Source organism: Carcharodon carcharias, chromosome 10, assembly GCF_017639515.1.
Source record: "Carcharodon carcharias isolate sCarCar2 chromosome 10, sCarCar2.pri, whole genome shotgun sequence".
Taxonomy (NCBI): domain Eukaryota; kingdom Metazoa; phylum Chordata; class Chondrichthyes; order Lamniformes; family Lamnidae; genus Carcharodon; species Carcharodon carcharias.
In genome coordinates, this window is record NC_054476.1 from 162,473,611 (window position 1) to 162,489,427 (window position 15,817).

At 43.9% G+C, this 15,817-nt stretch overlaps 1 protein-coding gene across 1 annotated transcript in view; it reads right to left on the reverse strand.

The window, feature by feature from the left end:
• blmh (bleomycin hydrolase) overlaps nt 1-15,817 on the reverse strand; it is a 103,321-nt gene that overhangs the window by 68,419 nt on the left and 19,085 nt on the right. The gene's annotated exons all lie outside the window — the stretch shown is intronic.

Below are 15,817 nucleotides of genomic sequence, written 5' to 3' on the forward strand. Positions count from 1 at the left end.
CAATCAAATCCTCTATATCTCTTCCAGCTGCTATTGTATCTTTCTGCACTTTTGTCCCCAGTGACGCACTTTGTATTTGTCAACACCAAATCTCATTTCCCACACGTCTGTCCAATTCTCAAGTATATTCAGACCCATATGCATCTTATCCTGTTTAGTTTTGCCTTGTATCATCTGCAAGTTTAGCTACAATATTTGAGACTCCCAGATCCAGATTATTCATTAAAAAGAGGAATCAAAACAGATCTTTGTGGACTCTACAGGGGACATTCTCCCAGACTGATGTCAAATCTTTGATAGCACACTCTATGGAAACCATTAGTCCACTAAGATATATGCACTGATTCCACTTTAAGGTATCAGCTTTTCCAGAGGAACTGTATTACAGGCCTTCACTGGAATTCAAGTACACCACATTACCACCATCAGGATTCTTTGGTACACCCTTAAAGAAAACTAGTAAATTAGGTCGGCAAGAACCCATTGTACCTGTGGACTTTTCTCACTTTCCACACGCACTCTTGTGGCCTCAAGGTGAAACTACCGATTAAAGCCTGCTTTATGCTGTGGGTTCCAACTGTACTAATAATGGAACTGAAACTAACCAAGCTCATTCTGCCTGGAACTCTTACAGTAAACAAAGAAGCTTCCATCCCATCAGACTGGATTGTAAACCACATCTCTCGAGATGAAAGGCCAATGTGCAAACACACTTTAAGACAGAGTGCGGAGTGTTTGAGTCCAAAAGTGCAGTTGGAAGGGCACAGGTGCCGGTGCTTGAATGCAGCAGGAAGATCCAAGGGACCACATAAAGCACATAAAGTCCTGATGTTTTATTTTGAATGCCTGTGACAGCTGCAGCACAGCTGTGCTTACCAAGTTTACTGTTCAAACACTGACAGAATGCAGGTCATCCACAAAGAAACACAACCTGCAGTGTTTTTCTTTATTTCCCTCTCAGCTTTAATTTTTCACTCCTAACAACAGAAACGTTGTCTATTCAGAGCAAAGAAGAGTAACAACGCATCGCCCCTAACTAAACATGTCCAATATGGTTACTGGAGACCATCTCATATGAATGGTCAATTAACCCCTCAATATTAGCTCCGACCACCAGTAAATTGTTAGCAGCTTGCAGTTGCATAGTTGTAATATTTTCCTACCAGCAGTTACTTGCTAATTAAGCTATGCATGAATTCTACATGGAAAATAATAAAACATACGTCTTTTCAAAAAAATGCTACAATAGCATTCTTGTCTCGAAGTCATAAAGATTGTGCATACAAGTCCCACTTCAGAGGCTTAAGCACATAATCTTGGCTGGCATTTCAGTGGGAGTGCTGCACAGTCAGAGATGCCATCTCTTGGATGAGATATTAAACAATTAGCAAGTCTGTCCTCTCAGGTGGAGGTCAAGGGTCCCACAGCACTATTTAAAGAGAAGCCGTGAGGGGGGAAGGGGGGAGGGTGACCTCACCAATACTTAACATTCAACCAACACCTAAAAACAGATTATCGGGTCACACACTCATATTAATGTTTGTGGGATCTTGCTGTGCTCAAATTGGCTGCCACATTTCCTACATTACAGCAACAACTACACTGCAAACAAATGTTCTCACTAGTACAAAGTGCTTTGGGACAAAGGATCTATAGGGACACAAGTTCCTTCCACTCAGCTCACCCTTCCATGGAGACCGATAGATCTCCTTTACTCCCAAGATAGCATCTTGAATGAGTTAAAGAGGAAAGAAAAATCTACTCTAGATACGAGAATATTGTCAGTATCGGAATGCAGAACTGGAATGAATATTGTTAGGGAGAATTACGCCGTTTGCTTTATTTCCGAGCTAAGTGATGGCAGAATGTCAGAGAAATGACTCTGAACCTTCGCTTCATTTCAGCAAATGCACCACTTAGAAATCTTGTGAATGTGACTCCTTGGTTGTCGTACTAGTTAGTCACAGGTTTATAATCATACTTAATCTGCCTAGGTGAACATTTATAGGGGTAATTCTGTCAATGGACAGAATGCAGGCCCCAGCCACTAGAACAAGTTTTTTTGAGCCTATTCCAATTCTGTTGCCATCTTGTAAATATTAGAGATGGGACTCACCCTGAAAAAAGTTATTTTTAAAATGAGATGTTGGATTTAATATAATTCAATGCCACAAAAAGATTAGCTGGAAAAACTCAGCAGGTCTGACAGCCTCTGCGGGGAGGAATACAGTTAACGTTTCAAGTCTGAATGACTCTTCAACCGAACAGGTTCTGGAGAAGAGTCAGGCAGACTCGAAACATTAACTGTCTTCCTCTCCGCAGAGGCTGTCAGACCTGCTGAGTTTTTCCGGCTACTTTTGTTTTTGTTTCAGATTTCCAGCATCCGCAGTATTTTGCTTTTACCACAAAAAAAAAGATCAGTCTTCCTACAATGATTCAACTTACTGAAACTATAGTACTGACTGGGAGACTTGTTTCCTCCTGGATTAAACCATGCCATATACACTTAACAAAGAAAGACTTGCATTCCTAGAACACCTTTCACCACCTCAAGACCTCCCAAAGCGTTTCTGAAGTGTAGCCACCGTTGCAGAGTCGCTAATCTGGCAATTTGTGCCCAGCAAGGTGTTCTCAGGAGAGTTGTCCCCAGTGTGTAAGACCAGTAACCTCTCCAGCACCTTTTGCACCGGCTTTAATGTAATTTTCAGCTGTTAGGTGTAAGTACTGTGGCTGAGACTTGTGACTAATCCAAGCCAGCATTGCATTTTCGCAAAGATCATTTGCCAAGGTCAATCTTAAAAATATAACGCTTTTAATTTCAGAAGGAGGAAGTTTCCTGCAAATACAGGAATCTTTCAGGGGTCTCTCGTGCTCGCACTTGACACAAGAGTTGCACAACATCCTGTGGGTCAGAACTTGCACGGAGCGGAAATCGGAGTCGGAGCCTTTCTCGCCCGACATTCCGACTCAGGCTGGGCGAGAACGGTCGGTCAGTCGGGAGGGTGGTGTTTGTCCAGCCAACGTTTGAACATCCCGGACAATTGCCGGACCATCCTTAGCTTGGAGGGGGGTGGGGGGGGGGGGGTGTTCCCCAACGCATCTTCGGCGTACCTTTCCGCCCCGCCCCCAAGTTACGACGACCGGAAGCTCAGGAGTTACGAGGTCTATAAATAAGTTATTTACAAGATTAATAGTCATTCAAAAGTTTGCCAGAGGAGTTGTGGGATTCTTAGAAGTATTGCAGGCACCGAAAGTTATCTTGTTATGTAGCAATTTGTCTATATCTTTGGCATTCGTGAATTAAATTTCATCAACAGATTTGAGCCTGTACGAAGTGGGCAAAAAGCACAGGCAACTTTTTCATAGCGAACGCCAAGTAGTCAACTTAAGAGTGACTGGAGTTCGGCCTGAGCTGCACAGGCAGAGAATAAAAGATGCAGATTTTAGTTTCAAGCAACAGTCACAGAATGAGCCAGCACAGGGAGGGAATGGCCACTGGGACACTCTGCACAGGGACATTTTTAGTAAAAGCCCAAACCATAACACTAATCATACACTCACTATGTTCGAAGCTCTGCACCGACAACATAAATTAACACTTTGAGGGCTGCAGCCAAAAGATTATGGAAGGTTAGGTATTTTTGGAATACGCCTGAAAAAAAAAACGAACGAACGAAAGGCTTTGGCTCCAATTATCAGCGGAAGGTGGAAGGGAAGAAGCTACCGTGATTCGGTACGATGGATCACTCAGTCGGCATTTTGGAAACCCAAATGCCTTTCGTTATTTCGGATTAACAGGAACGTTCCTGCAGCTTTCTCCACCAACCATCTTTCTAAACCTCTCCGAATAAACTTCTCCAATTAGTGTCAAATTACAGATCAGTCTTTTGTCTTTTGGGGTTTTTAAAGAGCTATTAAATAAGAGATGTCCTTCATCCCATCTGGTGGATTCGGAGGCAAAAGCTGCAGCTACATTCTGCCCAGTAGGATATCGTATTACGCTTTAGATTGTACTACAAATTGTTCCATCGTTGAAATAAATTGTTTTCCCCTAAACAGAGAATTAGCCGGTAAGTGCGCAGTGAATTCATGGGCTAACAGTTGCCATTTTTTACCACTTCATTTCACTTAGCGATTTATGCAGCAAAAAAATACTAAGCACTTTAACAAACCAAGCACCATCTGGTTTTTTTTTTGGGGGGGGGGGGGGGTGGTAGTACTAAAAACTTAAACCAAAATTGCACAGCACTCAGGTTTCAGTGGACCACATCAGACTTCCTCCAATCTCTCCAACAGACAGCAGAGCTAGAAGTCGGTCACTCTGCAATTCTGCGCCAGGTTGACGTTTTAGGTTTGTAAATTTCACACATCAAATGCAGCTCCATAAAAATATTTGCCACCAGTCTCTGGGTAATGAGCAAAGTGCTTAACCAATTGTTATTATAGCTTTAGTCTGTGGCTCTTTTACTATTTATTCATGGGCAGTTGAGACCTATTTCTAGCTAACCCGCGAAGACACAGCACATTTTACATTTGAATAGCTTATTAGGCAACCTTGGAGAGCGTCAAGAGTCCGTCGTGGAACACAGGACTGCAGTGACGTTTACCTGAAACCAGGTTTTACCTGAAACTGAAATTGGCGTATCAGTTGAGTTTTTATGACATCCAGCAAAGTTTCAGGTTCAATAACCCCGATTTCAAAAGTTCACAAATTATCAGCTGAATTTAATTTCACATCTTGCTATTGTGGAATTTGAACTTTTAACCAATGCAGTTGCTTGTGCAGCACTACCATATTCCCACAGACAATATTGTGGCTCCTGTTGTCATATTGCTTTGTAATGCATGTAGTTTAACATGCTGCTGAACATGTAAATAGCTTGGTATATTCCACAACTCTTTCTCCGGTACATCGATGATTACTTCGGTGCTGCTTCATGCTCTCGTCAGGACTTGGAAAAATTTATTAATTTTGCTTCCAATCTCCACCCCTCCATCATTTTCACATGGTCCATCTCTGACACTTCCCTTCCCTTTCTTGACCTCTCTGTCACAATCTCTGGTGACCAATATCCATTACAAGCCTACCGACTCCCACAGCTACCTTGACTACAGCTCCTCACACCCCACTTCCTGTAAGGACTCCATCCCATTCTCTCAGTTCCTTCGCCTCCGTCACATCTGTTCTGATGATGCTACCTTCAAAAACAGTTCCTCTGACATGTCCTCCTTCTTCCTTAACCGAGGTTTTCCACCCACGGTCGTTGACAGGGCCCTCAACCGTGTCCGGCCCATCTCCCGTGTATTCACCCTCACGCCTTCTCCTCCCTCCCAGAAACATGATAGGGTCCCCCTTGTCCTCACTTATCACCCCACCAGCCTCCACATTCAAAGGATCATCCTCCGCCATTTCCGCCAACTCCAGCATGATGCCACCACCAAACACATCTTCCCTTCACCCCCCTTATCGGCATTCCGTAGGGATTGCTCCCTCCGGGACACCCTGGTCCACTCCTCCATCACCCCCTACTCCTCAACCCCCTCCTATGGCACCACCCCATGCCCACGCAAAAAATGCAATACCTGCCCCTTCACTTCCTCTCTCCTCACCGTCCAAGGACCCAAACACTCCTTTCAAGTGAAGCAGCATTTCACTTGCATTTCCCCCAACTTAGTCTACTGCATTCGTTGCTCCCAATGTGGTCTCCTCTACATTGGAGACCAAACGTAAACAGGGCGACTGCTTTGCAGAACACCTGCAGTCTGTCCGCAAGAATGACCCAAACCTCCCTGTCGCTTGCCATTTTAACACTCCACCCTGCTCTCTTGCCCACATGTCTGTCCTTGGCTTGCTGCATTGTTCCAGTGAAGCCCAATGTAAACTGGAGGAACAGCACCTCATCTTCCGAGTAGGCACATTACAGACTTCCGGACTGAACACTGAATTCAACAAATTTAGATCTTGAACTCCCTCCTCCATCCCCACCCCCTTTCTGTTTCTTCCCCCTTCCTTTTGTTTTTTCCAATAATTTATATAGATTTTTCTTTTCCCACCTATTTCCATTATTTTTAAATCTTTTATGCCCTGCTAGCCTTTCCACCCCACCCCTACTAGAGCTGTACCTTGAGTGTCCTGCCATCCATTCTTAATTAGCACATTCATTTAGATAATATCACCAACTTCAACACCTATGAGTTCTTTTGTCTGTGACATCTTTTGATGATCTGCTCCTATCACTGCTTTTGCCTACAACCACACCCCCGCTCCACGTCTCTCCCCCCACCCAAACCCTCCCCCCCACCACCTTAAACCAGCTTATATTTCACCCCTCTCCTTAGATTCACCTAGTTCTGAAGGGTTATGAGGACTCGAAAAATCAACTCTTTTCTTCCCTGCCGATGCTGCCAGACCTGCTGAGTTTTTCCAGGTAATTCTGTTTTTGTTTTGATATATTAACACTGATTAACATGCTGCTGAATATGTAAATAGCTTGGTATACATCACAGGAAGTGATGTAAGTGAACATGTGATATTGTAGATGGAAGAGTGTTGACCATCAGGTAACAGGTTTATGAAGAGCTTTCCTGGAATCCTGTTTGTCTTCAACAAAGAACCCTTCATTTTGATTACCAATCATTGTCAGTGCTAAGAGCCAATAACCCCACCACACACACAATTTCTTCCTTTTACATTTTCTATCCTTTTATGCAAGCCTTTTGCATGATGGATCTTCAATTTATAAACAGCAGTACCCTGGGACACAGGCACCCTCAGTGTCAATGTTGCTCCATGAAATCAACTGAGGAGAACTGACTGATAGGAAATATTAAAAACAATATAAAAACAAAAAACTGCGGATGCTGGAAATCCAAAACAAAAACAGAATTACCTGGAAAAACTCAGCAGTTCTGGCAGCATCGGCGGAGAAGAAAAGAGTCGAAGGGTCATGAGGACTCGAAACGTCAACTCTTTTCTTCTCCGCCGATGCTGCCAGACCTGCTGAGTTTTTGATAGGAAAGATTGTCTGACTTCTCCCCAATAGTGAAATGCCCTTGTCTAAGAACTGGTACAGGCAGCCAGCGTTTACTACTAACAGCACTTAAGAACTCAATCCATAAGATATAAGCAAAGGAAAGACTAGTGCTTGTATGTAGTGGTACCATGACATGCAGATCCCATTCAGTAGAAGTAACCCCGACCAACCAAACCTCACGATGCAGTCACACAGTATGAACTTTGTCAATCTTCATCACCACACGGCAGGCCATGGATTGTGCAGCTGTGCTGAAAACATGCACAATATCGGTTTGAAATCAGGATCATTCTGCAGCAAGGAGCGCCACCTTGACTCCAGGTTTGTAACAACAACAAGCCTGATATTCTTTTTCTGCTCACCTCATTTGCTTTGTAAGGTGCAAAAAAAAATACAGCAAGTAGCAATAATCCAGGAAACATCAGCTCGAGCAGCTTAATGAGAGAGCTGCTAGGATGAAGAATATAGATGTAAAAAACAGGATTGGACCATTCAGCCCCTGGGATATGCTCTGCCATTCAATGAAATCATGGCCAATTTGTACCTCAGTGCCATTTACCAACACCTTAGTTCCCTTAAATACATAAGTGAGGAGAGGGGTTACTTTACAGAATATTTCTCTCCATTCTACAAGAAATCTCATTTAGATTTTCACACTGAACAGCGATCACATTAATTATCTCACTGTGCCACCTACTGGTTAGTTCTGAAAGCTACAGCAGATAAAACAGTCTATCTCACTGCCTGGCAGCATTGGCGGAGAAGAAGAGTTGACGTTTCGAGTCCTCATGACCCTTCAACAGACCCCCCCCCCACACACCTTAAACCAGCTTATATTTCACCCCTCTCCTAATATTCACTTAGTTCGGTCGAAGGGTCATGAGGACTCGAAACGTCAACTCTTTTCTTCTCCGCCGATGCTGCCAGACCTGCTGAGTTTTTCCAGGTAATTCTGTTTTTGTTTTGGATTTCCAGCATCCGCAGTTTTTTTGTTTTTATCTCACTGCCTGTTGAGTGCAGATTGTCTATGCAGAAGAAATAAATAGCTTAATAGGACTAATGACTAGCTTAAAAACAAAAACAAAAACACCTGGAAAAACTCAGCAGGTCGGACAGCATCTGAGGAGAGGGATACAGTTAACGTTTCGAGTCCAAATGACTCTTCATCAGAGCTAAGGAAAAATAGTCAAAAGGTGAAATATAAGCTGGTTTAAGGGGGGTGGGACAGGTAGAGCTGAATAGAGGGCCAGTGACTAGCTTAATAGGATCTGACCCTAGTTTTATCCTGACACTTAATCTATTCAAATTTATCACCAGATTATGCTCACATTCTTGGTTGGCTATGTGTTCTAAATTCATATCCAGTACAGTAACAGTTATGTATTCTCAGTCACTGTAAAACAACAAGCCAGTGTTGAATGATTTCATACCTGGATTACGCTACATTTTATGCCCACACAAAGGTCTTAAAATTGTGCAAACTAAGTTACAAAAAAGATCCAAACAGAGAAAGGATAAAGGAAAGCAGCAAGGTACCTTCTTCCCCTAAAATAACACTTCTGGCATTCTCATTCTTAATCATCTATAACTGTACAGCATTTTGCATGGTCAATAAGGTAAGGGAAAACTGAACTCACCTTTGTGTCATTCATAAGCTTGGAGAGGAATGCAACATGAGGGGCCTTGAATATAAGATCATCACTAACAAATCCATGAGAAATTCTTCAGAGAGAGTGAGTGTGAGTGGTTAGAAAGTTGAGTTCACTACCATGAGTAAGAAGTTGAAGGGAGCAGTGCAAATACATCTAAAGGGGAAACTGAGGTAGAAAGGAATGGGAGGATACGCTTATAGGGTTAGATAAAGTAGGGCGAGAGGAGGCTCAGGTGGAGCTTAAACCAGTTGGGCCAAATGATCTGTGATTGTGCTGTAACTTCTATGCAATAAAAGGGGAAAAAAAAACTTGTATACAGGAGGATTTTTTTTTAAAAGAACTAAGGCTGGTAAATATGTGAAACATGCCACCAGCATGGGTGGCTAAATAAAAACCATTAATGGATTTAAGGAGGAACTAGACAGGTCTTTGTCTATAAATGGGATGCAGGGTTATTAGAAATGCAGTGATGGAACGTGGTGAAGAGGTGGGCTAGATAGACCCAAGGTGTTCTGCTCAAACTGTAACTATATGGCCCAAATCTTCCAGTCTCTGGATCATTGGAGACGGGACGCAAGTTGGGAGATGTGTGTCAGGATTCTGTGAAAGTTCTGACACACAGGCGTCCATGAAAATTACTCACCAAGTTTAAACTTCCAATGGGCTGATTCCCGATGCCCAGGACCCTCCGAGAATGTCTCCAACCTTCAGCTTGTAGCAGAGACTTGGGCAGATACGCAGGACTTAGCTGGATACTTACCCAGGAAACGTTACACAGTTTGATACCTGGTCTAACTCAATGGTCAGCCATTGTAACTCAACTGAACACCACAACTGGCCCCTCCACCCCGCAATCACCAGCGCTCCCTCCACCACCAGATTACCATCCCAACCCGACGACTCAATCGCCCACTCAAAGACTTGGACCTTTAAAAACTTACCTAAACATGCTGGCAACTGTCGTGAAAAGGTGTGCCCTTCTTCCTTTCTTCCATCTCTTCTTCCACCCTGGAGAGGCTGCATTGCACCTTCGATGTTTCAACCGGGATCGGAAGATACGGGCGTAAAAAATTGTAAAAGGGTTGGGTTGCAGAAATCTTCAAGAGCAGCATCAATGTGCTCAGCATCAACACTGACCAGAAGATTTGGGCCATTGACTATATTGACCAAAGAGCCCTGTTACAGAAAAAGAATGAATGGTTCTGCTTTCAGGGCATTATTGTACTTGGCATCACTAGGAATGTAAATGAAAATTCTACATTAGGGCCAAGCACAAATAAGTTTCCATATATCAAATGGTTTTAATGTGAATATGTTAAGTAAACATCACCCTACTTTATAAAGCTACCTCTGAAATCATCCAAAATGGATATTTAGGTGAACGTGTTTTATAAACTCTCGACATTAAGTACTGTAATTTGGTTGGGTAGATTACAATTTCTCCCTCAAATGGACGAAGTGGGTAAAGTGTACTTTGATACTTGGCGTTTTAATGTGCTTCTGGCTTACCCCTTCCAAGTCACCGATTGTGCCCTGTGCCCAGTTTGCACCAGGGGGCGAACACTTATCAAATTTCACTGCCCATGTTTCTGCCAGGGCGTCTAACGCTCATGAGATGGTCCAGCAATAGTCCAGCCAATCGCACACACCAGGAAAACATGAATTGCAAACTAAACAAAAAGAGACTGTACTATTGTATTAGACAATCGCAAGAAACAACAGATTTCCTACACGTTTCTCTGAAGACAACAAGCAAGAGAAAGCCTGAGCAGGAATTGGCACACGGCAGATAGACATGAACTGAAAATCTACAGTACATTAAAGGTAAAAAGGCTATGCTTACTCATGCTCTTAAGTAAAGTTACTATTATAGGAGAACAATAAAAAGAAAAGCCATCATTTTACATCAAATACCACATGATGTTACCCGAGCACTTGAGTAATACATCATGTGATAAAACTGGAAGAGCCAACAGCAGATGCTGGATAATTACCATATTATTGTAAAGGTCAATCTTGTGTATAAGTCGACCCCATGAATATTGGCCTAAAAATCGGATTTTTTCCATATACCTCGTGCAAACGTCAACTCCCTGGTTTTTTGGGGATCAAACTGCGTTGTGATTATTAGTTGCTCACTGGTAATGCTACAATTCATTAACTTGAAGGTAGATGCAGGAGCCTTTAGATTTTCGTTTCGCCACTTCATGGGGTCACCTTATACACGAGATCGACTTTTACAATAATATATACTGTAATTATCTAGTATCTGCTGTTGGATCTTCCAGTTTTATCACATGATGTGTTACTGAAGTTTTTGGGCAATCTCCCAGCCAACCTGACAAGGCTAATGCGTAAACACATGAGCTATAACAATGCCTTTTGAGAAAGAATGACAAGTACGCAGCTCAATTAAAAATGAAATTTGTAGCATTCGCTAGGACGACTAACAACTGTACAGCAGCAAGGAGAATTTAACGTTTCCAAGAAAATAATTAAGAGAATGGAGAAAGATACCAATGAAACTAGAAAAAATGCCACGCAATAAGTGAGCCAGCAGAAGAAAAAAGACCAAGCAAGTGGCCTCTAACTGGAGGAAAAAGGCAGAGTTGGTGGCAGAATGGCTAAACAAGTAATCGCCAAACGGTCATATTATCACGTGCAGAGCCATCCAACTCTACGCCCTCAAACAAGCGAAGAAAGACGGTATTCCAGAATTCAAGGCCAGCGTCAGGGTGGTGCGTAAGACTCATGGGAAGGCATGATTTAGCACTCCATCAGGAAGCCAAACATTCATACCATATGCCACCTGAACCCGATGATATCATCAGATTCCACCTTTCGTCATCCGACATTAAGAGAAGAATGCATGTCGCTTGGCCTGCTTTGAAATTATGGCTGAAACACCACTGAACTTTGCGATGCATACCAACTGGACTACTGCCAAGGTTGGTGAAAAAAGCCCTCCTTGTAAAGACCACCAGCTGTGAGAAGACCCGGTGCACAACAGTTCCATCCCGTACGGTGGACAGCACGAAACTGGAGCCGATATTGACGCTCCAATCCAAAACCTTTCCCTAAGAGAAATTTCAGAAAGGTCGCCTACATTCACAAGAAAGGCTGGATGGATGAAGCTCCTCGCAAAACAAAAGATGGATCAAAGGAGGGTGGAATTTGAGACCAGGAGGACTATGCAAAAGGGAAAAGAAATAGTTTGCTCATTTGAGACGAGGGCCAGGATTTTCCGGCCCTATCGCGGGTGGGAACCCGCCACAGGCGAGACAGCGCCCCAGCCTGAAGCCCATTGACCGGAAAACACCGGCGGTGACCGGATGTGGAAAATTCCACCCAAGGTTAAATCCCACTGTGTCAATGATGTAATCCATGCTGAGAGATCAGCCAACACTAACACTAACATGGCCGTTTGGCAGTCTTACAAGTCTTGTTCAATCCTTGGATTTCAACAATAAAATTATTTGTTCACAGGACTTGGGTGTTGCTGGCTGGGCCAGCATTTATTGCCCATCCCTAATTGCCCTTGAGGAGCTGCCTTCTTGAGCCGCTGCAATCCACGTGGTGTGGGTACACCCACAGTGCTGTTTGGGAGCGAGTTCCAGGATTTTGACCCAGCGACAGTGAAGGAACAGCGATGTTTTTCCAATTCATGGTGTGTGGCTTGGAGGGGAACTTGCAGCTGGCAGTGTTCCCATGCACCAGCTGCCCTTGTCCTTCTAAGTTGTAGAGGTCACAAGTTTGGAAGGTGCTGTCGAAGGAGCCTTGGCGAGTTGCTGCAGTGCATCTCCCAGATGCTACACACTGCTGCTGCTATGCGTCAAAGGAGGAGGGAGTGAATGGTGGTGGATGGGCTGCTAGTCAACATATAAATACATCTCTCAAGGACAGTATCTGAAAGATGTTTTGGAAGATGAAAAAATATTCACGTAGGGCAGAAACATGTTGAGTACTCTCACTAGCAACATTGGACTAATAGGTCATAAGACGCGCAGACTGAACTTGAACCCAGTATTGTGGCAGAGGGGGTCAGTGCCAACGCTGCACAGAAGAGGTCGGCCATCCAGTGCAGAAAGAGGGTGAATGATCTCATCTGTGCCACCAGAGTAAGGCAACCATCTCATCACTCTAAACTCACACACTCACAAGCCCACCACACATTGACTGGCATCTCACTCACTGCCAGCTCAAGGGACATCACCACTCACTCTCTCACACACACCCTCACATCTCCATCTGGCCTCATCTACTCTGGAGGCTGCCTCCTCAGCCCTCACCATCTTGAGGCCACTTGCACAGATCAACATGTTCCCCCACACACATCCTGGGATACCCCACTTCCCCAGAACAGCCCTCGCCCTGCAGCCCCTCCCCTTGCCTGAGGCCACTTCTCCTCCTTCCCCAAGCAAGCCCGAGCCCTGCAGATGTTGAAAAGCCACTCCCGCCTTATGACTGGTCTGGTAGGTAGAGACCTGCCCGTGAGCCCCTCTCAAAGTGAGGTGGCGCTGTCTGTGAAGCCTGGCGCTGATGATTGCGAGGGCTGCCCGAAGCAAGGTAGGCAAACAAACTTTGAAGTCCCGAGTGAAGTGCAGCTCGCCAGGTGCACGTTGCTTATGTACAGTTGTGAAACGAGTTGCTGTGCAATCACACCAATGTGTGTATGTGTGTGTGTGTGTATGTGTATATATGTATATATGTGTGTATGTGTGTATGTGTGTATATATGTGTGTATGTGTGTATATATGTGTGTATGTGTGTATGTGTGTGTATATGTGTGTGTGTGTATATATGTGTGTGTGTGTATATATGTGTGTGTGTATATATGTGTGTGTGTGTATATATGTGTGTGTGTATATATGTGTGTGTGTATATATGTGTGTGTGTATATATGTGTGTGTGTATATATGTGTGTGTATATGTGTGTGTGTATATGTGTGTGTGTATATGTGTGTGTGTATATGTGTGTGTGTATATGTGTGTGTATATGTGTGTGTATATGTGTATGTGTGTATATGTGTATGTGTGTATATGTGTATGTGTGTATATGTGTGTATGTATGTGTATGTGTGTATATGTATGTGTATGTGTGTATATGTATGTGTATGTATGTGTATGTATGTGTATATGTATGCGTATGTGTGAGAGATTCCGGCAAACAGGGCTCATAACGAGTTGCGAAAGTATTGAAATTAGGTTCTCAACGAGCGGCAGTGGAGAACACAGCCCAGCACTGACAGGCGGAGCAGACGATCGCAAACTGGTTTTCATGTCGGTGTTAGACAGATTTTTGGCCTTCTTGCCAGATTGGCCACTCACAGCCGTCACCGATGGGAGCAGAAAACTCCAGCCTTTAGCTCTGTCTTGTTACTATCTTTCCAACTCTGGCCTTAGCTCCTGGTGCCCTCTAAAGTTTGTACACTTTGTCCCTTCCTGCCACACTCTGGTTACCATTATCCATGTTGCTAGCTGTACTATTGCCTTGTCCTTTCCCTTTAATTTACCACATCTCCCCTCACTTAACCCCTTAAAAACGTCAATTCCTTAAAAACATTACCCACATAAAAGTCAACCCCTTAACTTTTGGCCTAAAAAGCTGGTCACAAAAATTTGACTTTTACACAGTTTATACAGTAACTAATAGTCCACTAATACAGTACTTACTATTTTGCCGATAAAGTGTACAATTAGACAAGTACAGTGTTACGATCCCAGCTGATAATACTGGATAAGTCAGATCCCAGGGTCAAACCTGGTTTGAATGATCCTAACATTTTTTTTTTAAAAGGTAGGTTACTGAACAAATTCACAGGAATCTGCTGAAAGAATAAAACATTTATTAAAACAAGAAAAGCGAACTAAATTGCACCAGACAAACAAGGTTGGAAAGACTCAATATAAACACAAGGCGGCGATTCAAATTCCCACTGTTCCTTTACCCCAGCAATATCTTTAGAGACACACAAACCAGTGAAGAATTACCCCTAGCTTGGCACAACGGCTTCTTGCTTGGGACTGACACAATTGTAAATGATTTTCTGCAGGTGAATTCCTGAGCATTCACTTGATGTTTTACCCCCAACTCTTTACCCCCTCCCCAAGACACCCAAAAATCTCACTCTCTTAAACCCAATGTTTCCTCAACTGCAGAGCAAACAAATGAGTTCCTTAAACTCAGTCCGAGTCCTAGCACTGATCATTCAGTTAACGACGGTCCCTAAAGCCTTGTCGTCTCTCTTCTCAGAGAGTTTGAAATCCTTGTCTTCTCTCTCCCACACACAACGAACACATCACAATAAATAGCAGGTGTGGGTAAAGCAGATTCCATGGTTTTCATGATCAATCCACCCAGATGCCTCTCACATTGTGAGCCAATCAACTGTGCCTTTCCCAAGGGTTTCCAATCCCCACATTTGAAGATCCCGCCTTGGAATTCTTTCCAAAAGCCACTCCCACTTGGATGGTTTCAACAATGGCCTACTTCACGGGTTTTCAATCCTGCCTTCCAAGATTCCTTTTCCCCTGGATTGACAAGGACGCTGGGGCATCACTGTCCAAGCGCAATTTCAGATTTTTGGCCGTGCCAAGCAGAACACCACTGCTTCAAAGGGCTACCTCTTCCCCAACAGCTCACAGCACAGAGTCACCAACCTTCAGCTGCCTTCTTAGATCTTCAGGGTTCCTCTCGTGTCCACTTCACTTCCAGTCTGCCCACTGCAACCTCTTTCTTTAACCCACAGCCTATTTCTCTGCTTCTTTCTTTGAAGCTTAACTTCACAGGACCTGTCCTGATCCAGGGTCCCTTAGTCCCTTAACCCGGGACTTCCTTCTGGGAGCTCTCCCTGTCCCCCTCCCTGGTTTGGGACATTTTCCCTGCCCCCCTCTCCAGTGTCCTGCTCCCTGGGACACCTACAAGATAACGGGCACCTGCTTTTTCACGCTGTTTGCTCCTCTATGCTTCTGCACAGGGCCGGTTCCCAGCCCGAAGATAAAATAAATAAGCTGCGCACGTATGGCCATTTCCAGGTCCACAGACATGTAGAAGGCCCGAGGCTCATCGGGAACTGGAGTTCCTGACCTCTGGCTTCAGGTTAAGTATTTCTGCTTCATCACAACAGAAAT